At 40.3% G+C, this 22,636-nt stretch overlaps 1 protein-coding gene across 2 annotated transcripts in view; it reads left to right on the forward strand.

Moving 5' to 3' along the window:
* Positions 1-22,636, forward strand: part of PLCD1 (phospholipase C delta 1) — a 1,599,641-nt gene that overhangs the window by 902,467 nt on the left and 674,538 nt on the right. The window lies entirely within an intron of this gene.

Here is a 22,636-nt window from a genome sequence, read left to right on the forward strand (position 1 = left end):
ATTTTACTAAAAATAAAAGTTGGTGTTGTGAGGACTCGAACCATGAATGCCTGCTCTTCAACCAATGTCTCTACGTCTACACTATTGCTTCTTGGCTTACTTTGCATATTTAGTTCTTATATCCTTTTCCACTGACTGCTAACTGTGGCTAAGCTACGGGCACGCCAGCATAAGCGCACTCACGGGCAAACATCTTTACGTTTAAAAAAAAATATATAAGATGTTCATTTATATATTTTATGTTCATAGTCTGTGGGGGCATGTGTTGTGTTGTGTTTATTCACATTTCCATGGCCTCTGTCGTGGGTGTTTACTTTGGGCAATTTTACTCTTCTGGGGGCATGTCCGCTTGCAGGGCTCGGCCTACGGACACGCCCCCTACTGTCTTCCATGGACCGTGTTAGCCTTCGGTGTGATTCAGCATGCCCTCATGCATATGCATGACATGCTGACGTCACACCGTTTAACTGCAGCCTCCGTGTAAGCCATGTATCTCTTACACAGAGGCTTCATGAATCCTGCTCTCTGTCATTACCTTTCAACCTTTGTACCCATTCTTTTTAGCTTTCTCTACCTTTCTTGCACTAGGAGGTTGAATCTTTTTCCTGAGACCCAACATGACATATACACAGTAAAACATGAAGGATGGCAAAGTGCACTGTGGATGGCATTGTTGCCTCATAGCAACAGGTTGTTTCATTTGATTTTTAGCTGCTCTTCCTCTTCATTGGAGTCTGCACATCCTCCCTGTGTTCATGTGGGTCTTTTCTGGGTGCTTCTGTTTCCTTCTACATTACAAAGACATGCAATAGGTAGAATGAACACTCTAATTTGATTCTAGTTCTCAGTGTGCATATATGTCATTGGTATGAAAGAATGGCACTATGCCAGGGTAATCCTATGGCTAGGCTTGTAAAGGCCCCATTGCCATTAGCCTAGTACACCCCTATGAACCTATGAACCACAGCAGGGCTAGCCATCCAGAGGTGTGAACCTTGGCTCTAGATGATTGTCACTGTTGAGGTGGCACCATGACCACATGTGCAAAAATGGTAAAAAGGGTTGAAGATGGTTGGATGTGAGAATCAAATGTCTGTCATTCTTCACAAGTTATGATATGTCTGTGAGATGAGGAGGCCATCTCAAGTCTTCCTACAACTTAAGGAGAAGACACAAGATGACACAATGGAGTCACTTAAAGTATTACCTTAAGCCACTTAAAAGTTAATACATCATCAGGCCTTGCATCCACACATATTTACTGACCAATAACAATGACTCCCTGTTGTCATCTGTGTGTCCTCCCCCAAATCTTGTCTGGAAGTTTTGACATGACCTCCATTTGCCACAGACATTACACTCAGTCAGCAATGACAGATATTAGAGTTTCATATGATTTTCTACACATATTTTATGCTTTCTAACAGGCATACCTCTCCATCTCCTACTGCAAGAATTCTGGACAAAGCCGAAAATAAATGTTTGACTCTTTTGAAGTGACACCCCAATTCTGTCTGCAAAGATGAGAAAAAAGGGTGATGGATGGATGGTCATCCACAACTTTTTTTCATTTCTGCACATGGTGTCAGGGTGCCCCTTCAACATGACAATTATCTAGAGGCAAGGTTTCCAGCCACAGGTGGCTAGTACTGCTGTTATTGTTCTTTCAACCATTCACATGTCTGAAAACTCAGACCTAGAGTCACTTTGGAGTGCCCATTCCAAATAATCCATGCCTTTTTAATGTGGAAGGAAACTGGAACACCCAGAGAAACCACACATAAACATGTGGAAGACAAGCTTACCCATACAGCAGACCATCCAGCAAGAATCAAACCTGAAAACCTCATCCTATGAGAACTTACATTTGGCTCCATTTAAAGAAAAATAAAGATGACTCCTGGTGTCATCTGATGTCCTCCTCCCAATCTTGCTTGGAAGGTTTGACATAACCACCATATGTCACAGACATTGCAATCAGTCAATAATAGTCATTAGAGTTTTGTACTTTTTCTACACATATTTCACACTTTCCAATAGGCATACCTCTCCACCTCCTACTGCAAGAATTCTGGACAAAGCCAAAAACAGAAGATTGTTACTGTTGAAGTGACACCTCAATTCCACGTTGAAAGATGAGAAAAAAGGGGAGATGGGTGCATGGATGGATGAAGAACTAGAATTAAATTCTCATATCTGTCATTACTGGTGTAATGTTTTATAATCTGTGACAGATGGAATAAATAGTCAAAATCAAAGAAATTTTGTTAAATTGTGAGAGAGGTATGATTTATTGATGTGTGTGTATGTGTGTGTGTGTGTGTGTGTGTGTGTGTGTGTGTGTGTGTGTGTGTGTGTGTGTGTGCATGTGGTTGTGTGTGTGTGGGTGCGTGGGTGTGTGAGTGTTTGTTGGTGTCATCGTGTTTATATGTGTGTGGGAATACTGATGGATGTCCTTGGTCACGTGATGTATCACACATCAGCAGCGATTATGGTAAAGTCAGCAGAAAAGTGGCTGTTACCATTTGCTGTGATCACTGTGTGATTCAGAGACATGCAGATTAGCTGCTAATGAAGTCTTCCTTCTTTGCAAGTAATGGGTCTTTGGATCTCTTGTTTCAAAGATTCTGCTAAGAAACTCTTTGTACTACAGCCTTGTAGCTCACAAACTGACATGTTTCATATTCCTTACCGTGGTCTTTGTTTGGATTCTAGCTTAAAAGGTAAATCCTGAATCTAATCTTGAACTCAATGTCTTCATTCAAAACAATGACTCGCACATGGTGTCAGTGTGCCATTTCAACAGTTATAGTCATCTAGAGCTAAGGTTCACAGCAACAGGTGGAATTCCAGTTGATTGCAGCAGTTTTGTATGCAGAAACATGAGGAAAAAGTTTGTTTGTACAGTGGATCATGTAAATGCATTTTCCACTATCATTTTCACTTACAAGTTGTAAAAAATTGCAAAGCAGATATGAAGTTAGTTCAGTCTGCCACTCTTTGATCCCTCCTATCATGTCAGACATCTGGGATAACAAAATACAAACTTTAATATTAACCTAAGTGTAAGCAGATTAATTTCAGGTGTGGCAGGTAGCCCTTAAACAACGTGACCTCCATCCCGTATACCGCATATGGTTCAAATGACTATTAAAGCACTGACTGTCATGATTGGCCAACTCTAAATAAATAGGTAAGTGAGAAACCTAGTGGCAAACAAAAAACAAAGTCTAGTCCCTAAATAAAGTAACTGTATGCTACAGCATTGTCTGCGGTGGTGGTGCTGCGGTAGCGTTGTCATCTCACAGTACGATGTTGTCCGGTTTGATTCTCAGCTAGAGCATCTTCTGCATGGAGACATGTGTGAATGGATGCACATTTGTTGAAAGTTGTGCATCAGGGCTAGCAACTCGGCATGTAAGAATCTACTGCCAATTATTAGCAGACCAGAGTTCTGCTGTGGCAACCCCTAACCGGGAAAAGACACGACAACAACATGCTACTGTATAACTTTGTCACAGTTCATGGTCAAAGGATTGGCACTTGATTCAAACACAAACAGTTTTTGTGGGTTTATCTATATTCATCACAAATGAATATATGTCTGTTTTTGATATTAGCAACCTCTCAACAGAAGCTACTTTAATAGATTTGCCTCAGTATGAGGCTAAGTATTACCACTATATGTTTTTGTGGGTTTATCTATATTCATCACAAATGAATATATGTCTGGTTTTGATATTAGCAACCTCTCAACAGAAGCTACTTTAATAGATTTGCCTCAGTATGAGGCTAAGTATTACCACTATATGTGGAGGTAAATACAAAAATATGTATGCATCCTTTCTTTCCACCCCTTGCCTGACAAAAGAAAAGCATTCATTTGCAATTCATGTTGCTGACTGGATATGCATTGCTAGGAAAGGCTGGCTCTTAAAACACAAGTCTATTAATATAACAATTTTTGAAAGCATTACATCACGATAAGATATACATAAATCAAATCAAATTCTCTAAATATAACAATTCTTGAAAGTGTTACATCACTATAATTATAATAATGAAATCAGAGCATGGACCATTTGCAAGTCAAACACAAATTAGTAAATTTAAACAAAAATAATCATGGTAAACTAAAAAAAAGGTCAGTCTGTTTTTGCTAACAAAAAAAAAAACATAAGTATGAATCAAACATAGTTAGCGCAGAGATTGCTACACTCTACAAACTAAAGTAGCATAATTACACCTTCATTATCACCAATCATCATATTCCATTTTTTCCAAAAGAAAAAAACCCATTAACCTTACTAATAATAACAAAGACAGGCTGGTAACAACCACAAGAGTCCTAACAAGTGCTTTTAACATGATGGAGAGAAGGCATTAACAGCAACAAACATTAAGCTAAGTATTCTGTAATAATCATTGATAAACTGCATGAAACTCTAAACTTTCTTCATATCTTTAGCTAACTTATTCTATTGCTGCTCTGAAAAAGTTCCCATAGTACTTTGTCTTGTCATTTACATAAATTTCAGTTTTCCTTTCAGCTTTAGGTTTCTGCACACAAATTCAATTTTGAGGGTTTCTTACATTAGTAAGAAAATAAGTATAAAGTTGTTATTATCTGCTACGCAAGTAAACTCCAAGCATCCTTTCCTAAGGCATTAGCACTATTGATGGACAAGGACCGATCATGATATTTGCCAGTGTCCTGAGACAAGACATCTAAACTGTATAGAATTTTGCAATATGCTATGATTTTTTACTCCTGTTTTTGTTTTCTTCCTTGTAAAAGTTTTGTCTTTCTGGTAAATCATTGCTGATTATCGTAAATAAATGATGACAAACGTGAGTCAAATACTTCATATCCTTCAGAACATGCATTCAAATGCAAAGGTTGTTATTCTACCAACTTTCTAATTTTATAAGATCAGCATATAAAATCTGTCTTTACCTTTCAACCTTTGTCCCATTCTTTTTAGCTTTCTCTACCTTTCTTGCACTAGGAGGTTGAATGTTTTTCCTGAGACCCAACATGACATATATACAGTAAAACATGAAGGATGGCAAAGTGCACTGCAGATGGCATTGTTGCCTCATAGCAACAGGTTGTTTCATTTGAGTTTTTGCTGCTGTTCCTTCTCAGTGGAGTCTGCACATCCTCCTTGTGTTCATGTGGGTCTTTTCTGGGTGCTTCTGTTTCCTTCTACATTACAAAGACATGCAATAGGTAGAATGAACACTCTAAATTGATTCTAGTTCTCAGTGTGCATGTATGTCATTGGTATGAAAGAATGGCACTATGCCAGGGTAATCTTATGGCTAGGCTTGTAAAGGCCCCATTGCCATTAGCCTATTACACCCCTGTGAACCTATGAACCACAGCAGGGCTAGCCATCCAGAGGTGTGAACCTTGGCTCTAGATGATTGTCACTGTTGAGGTGGCACCGTGACCGCATGTGCAAAAATGGTAAAAAGGGTTGAAGATGGATGGATGTGAGAATCAAATGTCTTGTCATTTTTCACAAGTTATGATATGTCTGTGAGATGAGGAGGCCATCTCAAGTCTTCCTACAACTTAAGGAGAAGACACAAGATGACACAATGGAGTCACTTAAAGCATTACCTTAAGTCACTTAAAAGTTAATACATTATCAGGCCTTGCATCCACACATATTTACTAACCGAAAACAATGACTCCCTGTTGCCATCTGGTATCCTCCCCCAGTCTTGTCCGGAAGTTGTGACATGACCTCCATTTGCCACAGACATTACACTCAGTCAGCAATAACAGATGTTAGAGTTTCATACGATATTCTACACATATTCCATGCTTTCTAACAGGCATACCTCTCCACCTCCTACTGCAAGAATTCTGGACAAGGCCGAAAATAAATGTTTGTCACTGTTGAAGTGACACCACAATTCTGTCTGCAAAGATGAGAAAAAAGGGTGATGGATGGATGGTCATCCACAATTATTTCTCATTTTTGCACATGGTGTCAGGGTGCCCCTTCAACATGACAATTATCTAGAGGTAAGGTTCCCAGCCACAGGTGGCTAGCACTGCTATTATTGTTCTTTCAGCTGTTCACATGTCTGAAAACGCAGACCTAGAGCCACTTTAGAGTGCCCATTCCAAATAATCCATGCCTTTGCAATGTGGAAGGAAACTGGAACACCCAGAGAAACCGCACAGAAACATTTGGAAGACCAGCTTACCTATACAGCAGGCCATCCAGCAAGACTCCAAGATGAAAACCTCATCCTATGAGAACTTACATTTGGCTCCATTTAAAGAACAATAAACATGACTCCTGGTGTCATCTGATGTCCTCCTCCCAATTTTGTTTGGAAGTTTTGACATGACCACCATGTGTCACAGACATTGCAGTCAGTCAATAATAACAGTCATTAGAGTTTCGTATTTTTTCTACACATATTTCACACTTTCCAGTAGGCATACCTCTCCACCTCCTACTGCAAGAATTCTGGACAAAGCCAAAAACATTGTTGAAGTGACACCTCAATTCCGTGTTGAAAGATGAGAAAAAAGGGGAGATGGGGAGATGGATGGATGGATGGATGGATGGATGGATGGATGAAGAACTAGAATTAAATTCTCATCTCTGTCATTATTGATGTAATGTTTTATAATCCATGACGGACGGAATAAACAACAGTCAAAATCAAAGAAATTCTGTTTAATTGTGAGAGAGGTAAGATTTATGGATGTGTGTGTGTGTGTGTGTGTGTGTGTGTGTGTGTGTGTGTGTGTGTGTGTGTGTGTGTGTGTGTGTGTGTGTGTGTGTGTGGTTGTGGGTGTGTGAGTGTTTGTTGGTGTCATCATGTTTATATGTGTGTGGGAATACTGATGGATGTCCTTGGTCACGCGATGTATCCCACATCTGCAGTGATTATGGTAAAGTCAGCAGAAAAGTGGCTGTTGCCATTTGCTGTGATCGCTGTGTGATTCAGAAACATGCAGATTAGCTGCTAAGGAAGTCTTCCTTCTCTGCAAGTAATGGGTGCTTGAATCTCTGGTTTCAGAGATTTTTCTAAGAAACTGTACTACAGCCTTTGAGCTCACAAACACACATTTCAGCTTCCTTACCGTGGTCTTTGCTATGATTCTGACTAAAAAGGTAAATCCTGAATCTATTCCTGAATTCATTGTCTTCATTCAAAACAATGACTCACTGAATTATTCCAGCTGATTGGAGCAGTTTTGTCTGCAGAAACTCGAGGAAGAAGTTTGTTTGTACAATAGGTCATATAAATGCATTTTCCACTATCATTTTCACTTAAAAGATGTAAAAAAATTGCATAGCAAACTTAAAGTTAGTTCATTCTGCCACTCTTTGAGCCCTCCTATCATGTCAGACGTCTGGGATAACAGAATTCTAATTTTAATATTAACCTAAATGTAAGCAGATTAATTTGAAGTGTGACATGTAGTCCTTAAATAATTTGACCTCCATCCCACATACTGCATATGGTTCAAATGACTATTAAAGCACTGACTGTCATGACTGGCCAACTCCAAATAAATACTTAACTGAGAAACCTAGTGGCAAACGGAAAACAAAGTATATTCCCTGAATAAAGTAATTATATGCTACTGTATGTCTTTGTCATAGTTCATGGCCAAAGGTTTGTCAGTTGATTTAACACAAACAGTTTTTGCAGGTTTACCTATATTTATCACAAATTACTGTATGTCTATTTTGATATTATCAACCTCTCAAGAGAAGCTACTTTAAAGGAGTACAACAGGATTCTCTAATTTATTCCTCAACTTCACGGCCCTTTTCCTCCCTATTTATATTGTCCTCTGTAAAGCAACAACAATAAAACATTTACAATTTTTATAATTCCCCTTACTTCTGTAACAGAAGCCTACCTTCTCATACTGTGATGGTTTCACTTACAAAATGATTCTCTCGCGTTTGAATAAAGCTTGCTGGAGTCGCCCAATTACTGACATCATCGAGGCCAGGCAGTGCAGGTACTTTTTTTTTTTTTTTTAATCAATTCCCTCCCCCAAAGTGACATCACTACAGCCATCATCTGATTCTAACTAAAATAATAAGACCCACCCATTCTGTGATGTCATGGCTCCCTTGTCCATCCCGCAGCCTGAGTGTTGTTTATTTTATTCAGTAGTAGTGTAGTAACACCGATGTTTGGAAACACAGAAATTTGGTATGCATACTTGTACATTCTGCACGGCAAATGATGCTTAGGTGGTGTATCGCTTGCATACTCCTCTGTTGTATTTGCACTAGATACCACTAGTGTGCAGTGTGGGAAGAGAAAGATTAAAACATTACCCTGGTATCAGAGGTGGCAGTGCAACATATTCATAGTGGCTTAACATGAGAGTAGCTCTAAGCAAGTACCATGTGAAACCTGAACAAGCACCTAGAATTATTCAGTGCAGCTTCCACACTTAAGTCTGAAAATTAATTCACATACTCACATGAACAGGAGTAGCTGCATATTGATGGCTAAAGGTGTATGGGCATGTCGGGTGGTTACTACACTGCAAAACTGGTATGTAATGGTGGAGATATTTGGAAGGCATGAGCAAACACACCAGTATATTAAAGCCATAGCACCAATTGAACTGGAGGCTGGCAAATAGATTTAGTAAGGGATTTTGTCCATGCACAAATATTTCAACAGTGATTCTTTGCAGTGGCATCCATTATCTGATTCAAGGTAAGTTAACCTTGATGTCCTTTATTTAAAAAAAAAATCAATAAAAAATTTACTTTGTTATAAGTGACTTCTGGACACAAGAAAAAGGAAGGGGAAAATATAGCAATGTGGTTTGTATGTACAAAGACAAATCCAGGGACACTGCAAATTTTTTTTTGCAAACCAACCAGTGGAGTAAAAACATATGAAGGCAAACACTGCATACCAACACACTTTGCACATGTAAATCTCAATTTTTAACAAGGTGGAAGCATGAAGTGATACCTTAACACTTAAATTAATAAAGATCTAAACTGGTTAATAGTATAAATGTTTTATTCTTTAGCTCCTTGGTGCAAGACCTTACTGGATGTGATTGCAATCAAGTAAGGCCATGGCTATAGTGCAGCAAAAATGTCCTCTAACAAAGGAAATGCTAGAGCAAAGATTAAATTACATGAGTCAAGCACCCTGCTGAGATCTGCCAAACAATGGAATTACCAGGTCAAATTACCCTCAGGACTTTGACAGCTAGGGAAGCTAAGTGTTATGGGGGAGGGGAGAAGTAAATGGACTGGAATTCATTGTCTCACAAATTAGTGCCATTTAAACTAAATTAGAAAAAAAGGCAGCAGTAAACAGCACGTTGAGTGTGTTCTGTGCCATTTGCACTGTTTCTGTTTTAAGTAGTCATCCAGCAGCAGGGAATGTTACTTACACTATTCTATTTTACTCAGTACTTTGTACGCATGCAACATCTATGAAATGACAGGAACTTTAGGCAAACGGAGGCCTGCATGATGTAACATTTTTGAGCCAAACAATGATTTCTGGGATACTGGATGGCAACCTGATTTATCCAAACCACGTCAATATGCCAGCCTCCAGGTGGTCAGAGTCTGGAATTACATATAAAAATATTTAAAATCCTGTAAATAATCCCAGAGTGCTGTTAAAGTGTAGGAAACATCATGCCATGATGTTTTAAACATGTTTTTTGAGTCTGTGGGTGCGGTACTCCTTTAATGGAATTGCTTCTATGTGAGGCTAAGTATTACCACTATATGTTGAGGTAAGTACAAAAATATATATGCATCCTTTTTTCCACCCTTTGTCTGGCTAAAGAAAAGCATTCATTTGTAATTCATTTTGCTGAGTGAATATGCGTTGCTTAAAACACAAAACTAAAAATGTAGCAATTTTTTGAAAGTGTTTCATCATTATAACACTAATAATAAAATCAGAGCACAAATCTTTTGAAAATGAAGTACACATTGATACACTTGAACAAAAAATAATCATGGAAAAACAAACAAAAAAGCAGTCTGCTTTGACTAACAAAAAAACACAAGTGTGAATCAAATATGGTTAGCATACAGATTGCTGCACTCCACAAACCAGAAAACCACAACCGCATTATCCCAAATCATCACACTCCCATTTCACCCAAAGAGAAAACAATTAACCTCACTAATAACAAGGTTAGGCTGGTAACAACCACAAGAGTCCTAACAAGTGCTTTTAACATGATGGAGAGAAGGCATTAACAGCAACAAACATTAAGCTAAGTATTCTGTAATAATCATTGATAAACAGCATGAAACTCTAAACTTTCTACACATCTTTAGCTAACTTATTCTATTGCTGCTCTGAACAAGTTCCCATATTACCTTGTCTTAACATTTACATAAATTTCAGTCTTCCTTTCAGCTTCCGGTTTCTGCATGGAAATTCAGTTTTGGAGGTTTCTTAGATTACTAAGAAAATAAGTATAAAGCTAATATGATCTGCTGTCCAAGTAAACTCCAACCATCCTTTCCTAAGACATTAGCACTATGGACAAGGACCGATCATGATATTTACCAGTGTCCTGAGACAGTACATCTAAACTGTACAGAAATTTGCAATATGCTGTGATGTTTTACTTGTATTTTTGTTTTCTTCATTGTAAAATTTTTGGCTTTCTGGAAAATCATTGCTGATTGAGGTAAATAAATGACTACAAACTTCATAGGTTCATAAAACGGTACTAGGCTATCGGCCCTAGGGCCTATACAAGCCTAGCCATAACAATTCCCTGGTTATTTCTTCCCACAATATTTACTTCCCTTGATCCCTGTCTAGCAGGGCGATTGTCATGATCCCCGGGGTAAATGTCCTATCTCCCATCCAGTTGTCAAAGTTTCTTTTGAAGAGGGCCAAGGAGGTGCTCAACTTGACATGTATGGGCAGTCTATTCCAGAGTCTGGGGAGTCTCTGGGTCAGGAACCTATCCCTCCAGCATGTTTTGTTCATTGTGATGACAAGGATTAGATCCCTGGAGCATGTGTCTCTGAAGGATTGAGATTTCTTTAAGTGTAGCATGTCCACCAGCTCGGGGTTTGGCATGGCCTAGTATGTTAAGTAGAGATCGCCTCTGAGTAGACGACATGCGACAGAGTATAGGTGGAGTTTTTTTTCAAATGGTCAGCATAGGGCATCTGCTTTAGGCTTGTGATTCTTATAGTGAGGTATTCCTGCGGCCTTTCCAGCTGTTGCAGATGTCTTGTGAGGTACATGCCAAATGGTGTGTTGTATTCTATAATGGGCCTAATGAGGGATTAGTACAGTGGGACAATGACTTCCTTTTTTCTGGATGAAAAGCACTTAGTGATGAGATGTGCCACAAAGAAGGATTTCCTGACTGTTGTGGCGATGTGGTTATCGAAAGTGAGACCACTGTCCACCTGTGTTCCTAAGTCTGTTATCACACTTTCGGTGTTTAGTGCACTGCCACCTATGTAGTAATTCATGGGTACATGGTTTTTCCCAAAGGGGATAGCTATACAGTTCTTAGCATTGAGCTTGAGCCCATGGATCTGGCACCGAACATTGGTTTCTGTAAGGTGCTTTTGTAGAATATCCACATCATTTCAGGATTCAATAATGGTTCCCAGTTTGCAGTCATCTGCAAACTTTGTTAGCCAGAGTCCCTTAGTTTTGGCCTGTACTTTAGAGAAGTAGATGCCAAACAAGAGCGGTCCCAGGACTGAAACCTGAGGTACTCCACTTCTCACTTGTCTGGAGCTGGATTTGGAGTTGGCTACTTTTACAGTGTGGGTTCTGTCAGTAAGCCAGTTGGCAACCCATCGAGTGGTGTAGGGATTTATGCCCAGTGTAGTAAGTTTTTCTATGATTCCAGAGTGGGGGATGGTGTCAAAGGCCTTGGCGAGGGCCAGATAGGCTATGTGGACCCCCTTACCCTTGTCCACAGCTCTGGAGACTGATTTGAAGAAGTCAGTCACATTTAGGAGACACAATCAGCCCTTCACGAGCCCAAACTGGGTGGGGTCCAGTGTTTGCAGGTTGCCAATGTCTTTGTTTATAAGTTCCATGATAATACGTTCCATGGCCTTCCAGATCAGGCTCGTCAGACTGATGGGATGGTAGTTCCCAGGATCCAAGGTGGATCCCCCTTGTGGAGTGAGATAACTGTAGCTGTGCGCCACTCAGTGGGCACGAAGCCTGAGTTCAGGCTATGATTAAACATGACACTTAGGTGAGGTGCCAGTTCATTTTGTAGTTCATGTAGTACACAGCGCTGTGAGGTAAATACTTCATATCATTCAAAAAATGCATTCATATCCAATGCTTGTTATTCTACCAACTTTCTAATGTTATAAGATCAGCATATAATACTTGTCTTTAACTTTGAACCTTTGTACCCCATTTTTTTTAACTTTCTTTGGCTTTCTTGCTCTAGGAAGTTGAATGTTTTTCCTGAGACCCAGCATAAAATATATACATTAAATAGATGAAGGATGGAAAAGTGCGATGTGGTTACCATTGCTGTCTCATAGGAATAGGTTGCTTGGTTTGATTTTTTTTGCTGGGGTTCCTTCTCAGTGGTGTCTGCATTTCCACCATGTGTTTGTGTGGGACTGCTCTGGGTTCTTCTGTTTGCTCCTATATTTCAAAGACATGCAATAGATAGAATAGACACTCTAAATTGAATCTAGTCCTGAGTGTGCATGCATGTCATTGGTTTGAAAGAACAACCACAGCAGGGTAGCCACCCAGGGGTGTGAACCTTGGCTCTAGATGATGGTCACTGTTGACGTTGCAGCCTGACCCCATGTGCAAAAATGCTAAAAAGAGTTGACGATGGATGAATGTGAGAATCAAAATGTCTGCCATTATTCACAAGTTGTGAATCCCTGCAGCCACAATGTTTTTCCCATTTTTGACATGGTGTCAGGGTGCCATTTCAACAGTTATCATTATCTAGAGCTAAGGGTCACAGCAACAGGTGGCTAGTCTGGTGTTGTTCTTTCATTCGTTCACATGTATGCATACTCAGACCTAGAGACACTTTAGAGTGCCCATTCCAAATAATCCATGTCTTTGTAATGTGGAAGGAAACTGGAACACCCACGGAAAACACACTAAAATGCATAGTGAACAAGCATACTCCTTATTGCAGCATTTAATGAACAATAAAAAATGACTCCTGTTGTCATCTGATGTCCTCCTCCAATCTTGTCTGGAAGTTTGATATAACCACTATATGCTGCAGACATTACAATCTGTCAGTAATGGCAGACATTAGAGTTTCATATACTTTTCTACACATATTTCATACTTGAAAAAGGGGAGATTGGATGGATGGATAAAGAAGAACTAAGTTTTCATATCTGGCATTATTGACTGCAATGTTTTATAATCTGTGAATTTTGGAATGAATAGTAGCCAAAGTCACAGAAGTTCTTTTAAATTGTGAGAGGTAAGATTTATGTCTGTGTTTGTGTGTTATTTGTGTGTCTGTTTGTTGGTGTCAATGTGTGTATATATATATATATATATATATATATATATATATATATATATATATGTGTGTGTGTGTGTGGAGGGAAGATTTAATGTGACCTTGGTGACTTGATGTATCAGTCATCAGCAGCGATTATGGCAAAGACAGCAGGAAAGTGGGTGTTACCATTTGCTATGATCACTGTGTGATTCAGAAACATGCAGATTAGCTGCTAATGATGTCTTTCTTCTTTGCAAGTAATGGCTGTTTGAATCTCTTGTTTCAGAGATTCTGCTAAGAAGCTCTTTACTATAGCTTTGTAGCTCACAAACAGACATGTTTCGCATTCCTTATCATGGTCTTTGTTTTGATTCTAGCTTAAAAGGTAAATCCTGAATCTAATCCTGAACTCTATGTCTTTATTCAAAACAATGACTCACTGAATTATTCCAGCTGATTGCCGCAGTTTTGTATGCAGAAACACGAGGAAAAAGTTTGTTTGTACAGTGGATCATGTAAATGCATTTTCTACTATCATTTTCACTTACAAGATGTAAAAAAATTGCAAACCAGATATGAAGTTAGCTCAGTCTGCCACTCTTTGAGCCCTCCTATCATCTCAGTTATCTGGGATAACAAAATACAAATTTTAATTATAACCTAAATGTAAGCAGATTAATTTCAGGTGTGGCCTCTATCCTATATACCGCATATGGTTCAAATGACTGTTAAAGCACTGACTTTCATGATTGGCCAACTCTAAATAAATAATTAAGTGAGAAACCTAGTGGCAAACAGAAAACAAAGTCTATTCCCTAAGTAAAGCAACTGTATACTACTCTATGTCTTTGTCACAGTTCATGGCCAAAGGTTTGGGCTTGATTCAAACACAAACAGATTTTGTGGGTTTATCTATATTCATCACAAATGAATATATGTGTATTTTTGTTATTAGCAGCCTCTCAACAGAAGCTACTTTAACAGATTTGCCTCAGAATGAGGCTAAATATTACCACTATATGTGGAGGTAAGTACAAAAATACTTCTGCTTCCTTTTTCTAGCCCTTGCCCGACTAAAGAAAAGCATTCATTTGCAATTCATTTTGCTGACTGGCTATGTACTACTAGGGGAGGCTGGCTCTTAAAACACAAATATAAGAATTATTGAAAGCATTACATCAGGATAAGATGTACAGGAATCAGATCTAATTTTCTTAATATAATGATTTTTGAAAGTGTTACACTACTATAATAACAATAATGAAATAAATCAAAGCATGGATCATTTGTATGTAAAACAGAAGTTAATACATTGAAACCAAAAATAATCATGGCTAACCTTCCCTAATCTGATCAGTAAAAAAGTTCCATATACTAATCTGGTATGTCCAAGGGTCAGTTTCAAGGTTACTCTCCAGTCCAGTTGGTGAATCTGGGAATTTTGAGGCAATGTTACAATTGCCTTATGTACACAGACAACCCTCTCCTCCTTCCAACAAACTCTAATACATGTGAGAGAAGCAGTTACACAGCCAAACTGGAGGCAGAGCTCTCTCAACCCAAGACTGGCACAGTCAGTCAGGAGGAAAAGGTAACCACCCACACCACAAATCCAGTCTCACACAGACCTATTGCATCTGCATACCCAACACATAAACACACAAAAACATTTATTTATTTATTTTATTTATTTATTTATTTTAATTTGTTGACCGGGAGTGTCCGACTGGACGTGGGTCCATTTTCAGCGGAGGCCCGGGGAGAAAAGCTCCACAGTAAAATAAACAGACAGTAGTTACATTGGATTACATAGTGATTAACAATTTAACATAGAAATTACTTACAACATATTTACAGCTGAAGAACATAGTACATCAGCAGACAACTAGAATCTTTATCTGTGAAGTACATAACAGGCATTAACAAATGTAACAATGAGAAGTTCCTGCTGTATAATAAGTACTAGGCTTATGAGCATCTGAGCTTGCTATCATTAAGGTAGTTAGTGGAGGTGAAAGAAAGGTAGTAGTTGGATGGGGTGGATGATATTAGAGTGGGAGTTGCAAGGGCATAGCCAGCATGTTTTTAGGTGCGCTTTTAATAAAGTTTTGAAGTTGGTGCATGATGGTACGGAGGTAATTGTGGGTGGGAATGAGTTCCATAATTTGGCTATGGCGCAAGAGAATAGTGCTTCACCAGCAGAGTTATTGGCTTTAGTGATCTGCAAGTGATTTTTGTTATACATAACATAACACTCGGAGGCTCTAAATAAAAATCTGCCTAAACAGCAAAGACCTCCTAAGCAGATATCCAAGCAACAGCCACCCCTCAACAATACCCACGAATCACATATCTCACAAAATCAGTGTGCCTCACAGTCACAGCCCTTAAGGCCAAACAATACACCAAATACACTTGTTATAGGGGACTCTATTGTCTGGCACACTGACGTCCCGCTCACCAGACTGAACAAGGAGAAGGTCACTGTAAGCTGCCTGTCGGGTGCCAGGATCCGCCACATAATGCAAGCACTCAGGTCACTCCAAAGCAAGTACAAGTATGATTCCATCATTGTCCATGCTGGTGTGAATGACCTGAGACGTACCTTCCTGGACTACATGAAAAGAGACATAGAGAAGCTCTCTGACCATGTAGCCCAGACTGGTATGACCCTGACCTTGAGTAGCATCTTGCCCTCACCAAGAATGATGCCACAGTATAAAGACAAAATGATCAGTTTCAACAATTGGCTAAAGTATTGGTGTCATTCAAAGGGCATCCAGTGTCTGTCAGCCTGGGATGACATGCTTGACAAGCCACGTTGCTTCGCTAGGGACGGCTTGCACCTGTCACCCTTAGGCTTTCGTATACTGGCCAAGGCTCTTGCCACCCCAATAGTGCCTTTTTTAGGCAAGGCTCAAAGGACAAACCCACCTCCATAGACAACCCAAGGATAAAAAAACTAAAGGTAATGCTACTCAATGCCAGAAGTCTGAACCTCAAGATGCACGCACTCGAGGCTCTCCTCAGTATGGAGAAAATCGATGTCTGTGCAGTAACAGAAACCTGGTTCAAGGCTCCTGAGAGCACCCCAGCACTACCAGGTTATAACTCATACCATGCGTTTCGGCCCCAAAACTCAGACCGAAGCACAAAAGGGGGGGAAGTATCTATATTCATCAAAGATACCTACACCTCCAGGTTAGTGGCACTGCATGAAACATCGGAAACCATCCATGTGCAACCAACAGCGGGCAAAACTGCCTTTCAGTTTGTAGCCTGCTACAGAACACCCTCCCTATTACAGGAACCCCACTTGGCATTCCTGAGAACACTGGAGAATATGAAGGTCTCTCCAAACACTATGTTATTGGGTGACTTCAACTACCCAAACATTGACTGGGAAAACTATTCAAGCCCAAACACCCTCGCCCAACGGTTCCTTGAATTTATAAACTCTAACGCAATGGAACAAATGGTCACCACTCCCACAAGAGGGAACAACATATTGGACCTGGTCATCACCAACATGGGTACTCTATGTTCCACACCAGAGGTAAACCCCTCATTTGTAAGATCAGACCATAAACAAATTTCCCTGGACATCCATATCCTGTCCCCACCCCCAGCCAAGGAAATCACTGTAAAGAATTTCTCAAAAGCCAACTTTGCACTTCTCAAGACTGAGGTGGAATCTTTCAAAGCCCCTGGGCCAGAGGATAATACAGCCCAATCCACAGAATCCTTTACAAATGCATTCTATGAGCACCTGCAGGAATGCATGGATCATGCTATCCCAAATAAAACCAAGACTCACTCCTCCAAAAACAGGAGACCGGTCTGGTGGACCCCGGCCATAAATAAGCTATACAACAGAAGGAGGAAGCTACTACATGACAGAGCAAAATCCCAAAAAGGGAAGGCATCTCTGATCAGTATTGGCAAGAAACTTCGATCCCTCATAAAATCATCAAAGGCCAGTTTTGAAAGAAAAATTGCCCTAGACACTAAAGATAATCACAAGGCCTTCTTTAGTAATGCCAGGAACATGTCGGGAACTCCCAGATATGCTCTGAATTTTTGCATAACGGTACAAAATATACCAAACCTACAGACATAGCCAACATCCTGGCAGACAGATTCAGCTTAAACTCCCCCAAAGGAGCAAATGCCTATCCCAACTGAATGTAACCTCCTGACATCACAGATGCACAGGTGAAAGCTGCCTCTCCAAAGCAAAAACACAACATCTATGGGACCGGACGGTGTCCCAGGCTGTGTCTTACATGAGCTCCAAGAAGAACTGAACCCTCACATTAAGTCACTGTTCAAACTTAGCCTTACTACAGGATATGTACCCAAAGAATGGCATACAGCTACAGTGGTCCCACTCCACAAAGGTGGTGCCACAACGGACCCCGGAAACTATCGCCCCATAAGCCTGACTAGTCTGGTCTGTAAAGCTATGGAGCGTATTATCATGGAACTCATAAACAAAGACATTGGGAGCCTCCAGACACTGGACCCTACCCAATTCGGCTTTGTTAAGGGCAGATCTTGCCTCTTAAACCTAGTTGATTTCTTTGAAACAGTTACCAAAGCCATAGATGAGGGCAAGGTAGTCCACACAGCCTACCTGGACCACGCAAAAGCCTTCGACACAATACCCCACTCGGGCATCATAAATAAGCTTACTAGCTTAAATATCAGCCCCTATATCACAAGATGGGCTGCAAACTGGCTCAGAGATAGAACCCACATGGTCAGAATCGTATGTGCCATGTCCAAATCCAAACCAGTTACAAGTGATGTTCCACAGGGCTCAGTTCTGGGACCTCTCTTGTTCGGTATATACTTCTCTGAGGTTCAGGCTTACACGGGGGGATTATGGCTGACAAAGTTCGCAGATGACTGCAAACTGGGGGCCATGATCAAATCTCCAGCTGACACAAGCATCCTCCAAAAAGGTCTCACAGAGACGGATGCTTGGTGCCAGAATCACGGCCTCATGCTAAATGCTAAAAAGTGCATAGTCATCCCCTTTGGGAAAACAAGGTGCCCACAAATTACCACATAGGTGGTAATCCATTAAGTACGGAAGAAGTAATTAGAGATTTGGGGACCAACGTAGATAGTAATCTCTCTTTTGATAATCACGTTGCCAAAGTGATTAGAAAGACCTTCTATATAGCCCACCTTATCATGAAAGGGTTCGCATCTAGATCAAGAGAGGTCATTGTGCCCCTCTACTTGTCACTCATCATGCCCATAATTTAATACAATGCCCTTTTGGGATGTACCTTACCCGACACCTGCAGCAACTGGAGAGACCCCAAAAGTACCTCACCAAGAGGATCATGGGCTACAAACAGATGTCCTATGCAGCTCGACTAAAGAAACTCCAGCTCTACTTAGTTGCTTACCACCTACTCAGAGGTGATCTATGCCTGACGTACAAAGCAATGTCAAACCCAGAATTAATGGACATGCTCCACCTCAAAAAATCCAAGTCCCTTAGAGCTACACGCTCCAGGGACCTAAACCTCAGCACAAAAATAAATAGGACATGCTGGAGGGACAGACTCATTTCCCAGAGGCTCCCCCTCACTCTGGAATAGAATCCCAATTCATGTTAGACATAGCCCCTCGCTGACCCTCTTCAAGCGAAATCTGGACGTGTGGATGGGAAATCGCAAATTCACCCCTGGGATCTCTTCTGGGTCCCTGCTAGACAGAGGCACAGTAAACTAATCTTAAAAGGGTACCTTCTGTGACCTACTTTACAGAGGCACAGTAGGCTAATCTAATAGGAAGGTGGAAGCCAAATACACTTTGGCTAAGCTTATAAATGTCCTAGGGCAGATAGCCTAGCATCTACCTATGAACCTAACTAACAGAAACCAAAAATCTAATGAAAGAAAAAAAAGTCAACCTGCTTTTAATAATTAAAAAAAAAAAAACACATGTGAATCAAACATGGTTAGTGTAGAGGTTGTTGCATTCCACAAACCCAAACAGTTTAATCACAACCTCATTATAACAAACCATCATACTCAATTTCTCCAAAAAAAAAGATTAACCGCACTGATAATAACAAGGTTAGGCTGGTAACGTCCACAAGAGTCCTAACAAGTGCTTTTAACATGATGGAGAGAAGGCATTAACAGCAACAAACATTAAGCTAAGTATTCTGTAATAATCATTGATAAACTGCATGAAACTCTAAACTTTCTTCACATCTTTAGCTAACTTATTCTATTGCTGCTCTGAACAAGTTCCCATATTACCTTGTCTTAGCATTTACATAAATTTCTGTCTTCCTTTCGGCTTCAGGTTTCTGCATGGAAATTCAGTTTTGGAGGTTTCTTAGATTACTAAGAAAATAAGTATAAAGCTAATATGATCTGCTGTCCAAGTAAACTCCAACCATCCTTTCTTAAGACATTAGCACTATGGACAATGACCGATCATGATATTTACCAGTGTCCTGAGACAGTACATCTAAACTGTACAGAAATTTGCAATATGCTATGATGTTTTACTCGTGTTTTTGTTTTCTTCATTGTAAAATTTTTGGCTTTCTGGAAAATCATTGCTGATTGAGGTAAATAAATGACTACAAACTTCATACATTCATAGGATGGTACTAGGCTATCGGCCCTAGGGCCTATACAAGCCTAGCCATAACAATTCCCTGGTTATTTCTTCCCACAATATTTACTTCCCTGGATCCCTGTCTAGCAGGACGATTGACGTGATCCCTGGGGTAAATGTCCTATCTCCCATCCAGTTATCAAGGTTTCTTTTGAAGAGGGCCAAGGAGGTGCTCTGCTTGACATGTATGGGCAGTCTATTCCAGAGGCTGGGAAGTCTCTGGGTCAGGAACCTATCAATTCAGGATGTTTTGTTCATTGTGATGACAAGGTTTAGATCCCTGGAGCGTGTGTCTCTGAGGGACTGAGATTTCTTTAAGTGTAGCTTGTACACCAGCTCTGGGTTTGGCATGGCCTTGTATGTTAAGCAGAGATCGCCTGAGAGTAGACGATATGCAACAGAGTATAGGTGGAGTTTTTCAGACGGTCAGCATAGGGCATCTGCTTTAGGCTTGTGATTCTTATAGTGAGGTATTCCTGCGGCCTTTCCAGCTGTTGCAGATGTCTTGTGAGGTACATATTAAATGGGGCATTGTATTGTATAATGGGTCTAATGAGGGATGAGTACAGTGGGACAATAACCTCCTTTTTTCTGGATGAAAAGCCCTTAGTGATGAGGTGTGTCATAAAGAAGGATTTCCTGACTGTTGTGGCAATGTGGTTATCGAAAGTGAGACCACTGTCCACCTGTGTTTCTAAGTCTGTTATCACACTTTCAGTGTTTAGTGTACTGTCACCTATGTAGTAATTCATGGGTACATGTTTTTTCCCAAAGGGGATAACTATACACTTCTTGGCATTGAGCTTGAGTCCATGGATCTGGCACCAAACATCTGTTTCTGTAAGGCGCTTTTGTAGAATATCCACATCATTTGGGGATTCAATAACGGCTCCCAGTTTGCAGTCATCTGCAAACTTTGTTAGCCAGAGTCCCTTAGTTTTGGTCTGTACCTCAGAGAAGTAGATGCCAAACAAGAGCAGACCCAGGACTGAAACCTGAGGTACTCCACATGTCACTTGTCTGGAGCTGGATTTGGAGTTGACTACTTTTACAGTGTGGGTTCTGTCAGTAAGCCAGTTGGCAACCCATCGAGTGATGTAGGGATTTATGCCCAGTTTAGTAATTTTTTCTATGATTCCTGAGTAGGGGATGGTGTCGAAGGCCTTGGCAAGGGCCAGATAGGCTATGTAGACCCCCTTACCCTTGTACACAGCTCTGGAGACTGATTTGAAGAAGTCACTCAGGTTCAGGAGACATGATCAGCCCTTAACAAACCTAAACTGGGTGGGTTTCCAGTGTTTGAAGGTTGCCAATGTCTTTGTTTATAAGTTCCATGATAATACGTTCCATGGCCTTCCAGATCAGGCTCGTCAAACTGATGGGACCCTTGTGGAGTGAGATAACTGTGGCTGTGTGCCACTCAATGGGCATGAAGCCTGAGTTAAGGCTATGATTAAACATGACACTTAGGTGAGGTGCCAGTTCATTTTGTTGTTCATGTAGTACACAGCGCTGTGAGGTAAATGCTTCATATCATTCAAAAATGCATTCATATCCAATGCTTGTTATTCTACCAACTTTCTAATGTTATAAGATCAGCATATAATACTTGTCTTTAACTTTGAACCTTTGTACGCAATTCTTTTTAACTTTCTCTGTTTTTCTTGCACTAGGAGGTTGAATGTTTTTCCTGAGACCCAGCATAAAATATATACATTAAATAGATGAAGGATGGAAAAGTGCGATGTGGTTACCATTGCTGTCTCATAGGAATAGGTTGCTTGGTTTGATTTTTTTTGCTGGGTTCCTTCTCAGTGGTGTCTGCATTTCCACCATGTGTTTGTGTGGGACTGCTCTGGGTTCTTCTGTTTGCTCCTATATTTCAAAGACATGCAATAGATAGAATAGACACTCTAAATTGAATCTAGTCCTGAGTGTGCATGCATGTCATTGGTTTGAAAGAACAACCACAGCAGGGTAGCCACCCAGGGGTGTGAACCTTGGCTCTAGATGATGGTCACTGTTGACGTTGCACCCTGACCCCATGAGCAAAAATGCTAAAAAGAGTTGACGATGGATGAATGTGAGAATCAAAATGTCTGCCATTATTCACAAGTTGTGAATCCCTCCAGACACAATGTTTTTCCCATTTTTGACATGGTGTCAGGGTGCCATTTCAACAGTTATCATTATCTAGAGCTAAGGGTCACAGCAACAGGTGGCTAGTCTGGTGTTGTTCTTTCATTCGTTCACATGTATGCATACTCAGACCTAGAGACACTTTAGAGTGCCCATTCCAAATAATCCATGTCTTTGTAATGTGGAAGGAAACTGGAACACCCACGGAAAACACACTAAAATGCATGGTGAACAAGCATACTCCTTATTGCAGCATTTAATGAACAATAAAAAATGACTCCTGTTGTCATATGATGTCCTCCTCTAATCTTGTCTGGAAGTTTGACATAGCCAATATATGCTGCAGACATT

This window comes from Protopterus annectens, chromosome 3.part1 (assembly GCF_019279795.1).
Source record: "Protopterus annectens isolate FY-2018-M chromosome 3.part1, PAN1.0, whole genome shotgun sequence".
Lineage (NCBI taxonomy): Eukaryota > Metazoa > Chordata > Ceratodontiformes > Protopteridae > Protopterus > Protopterus annectens.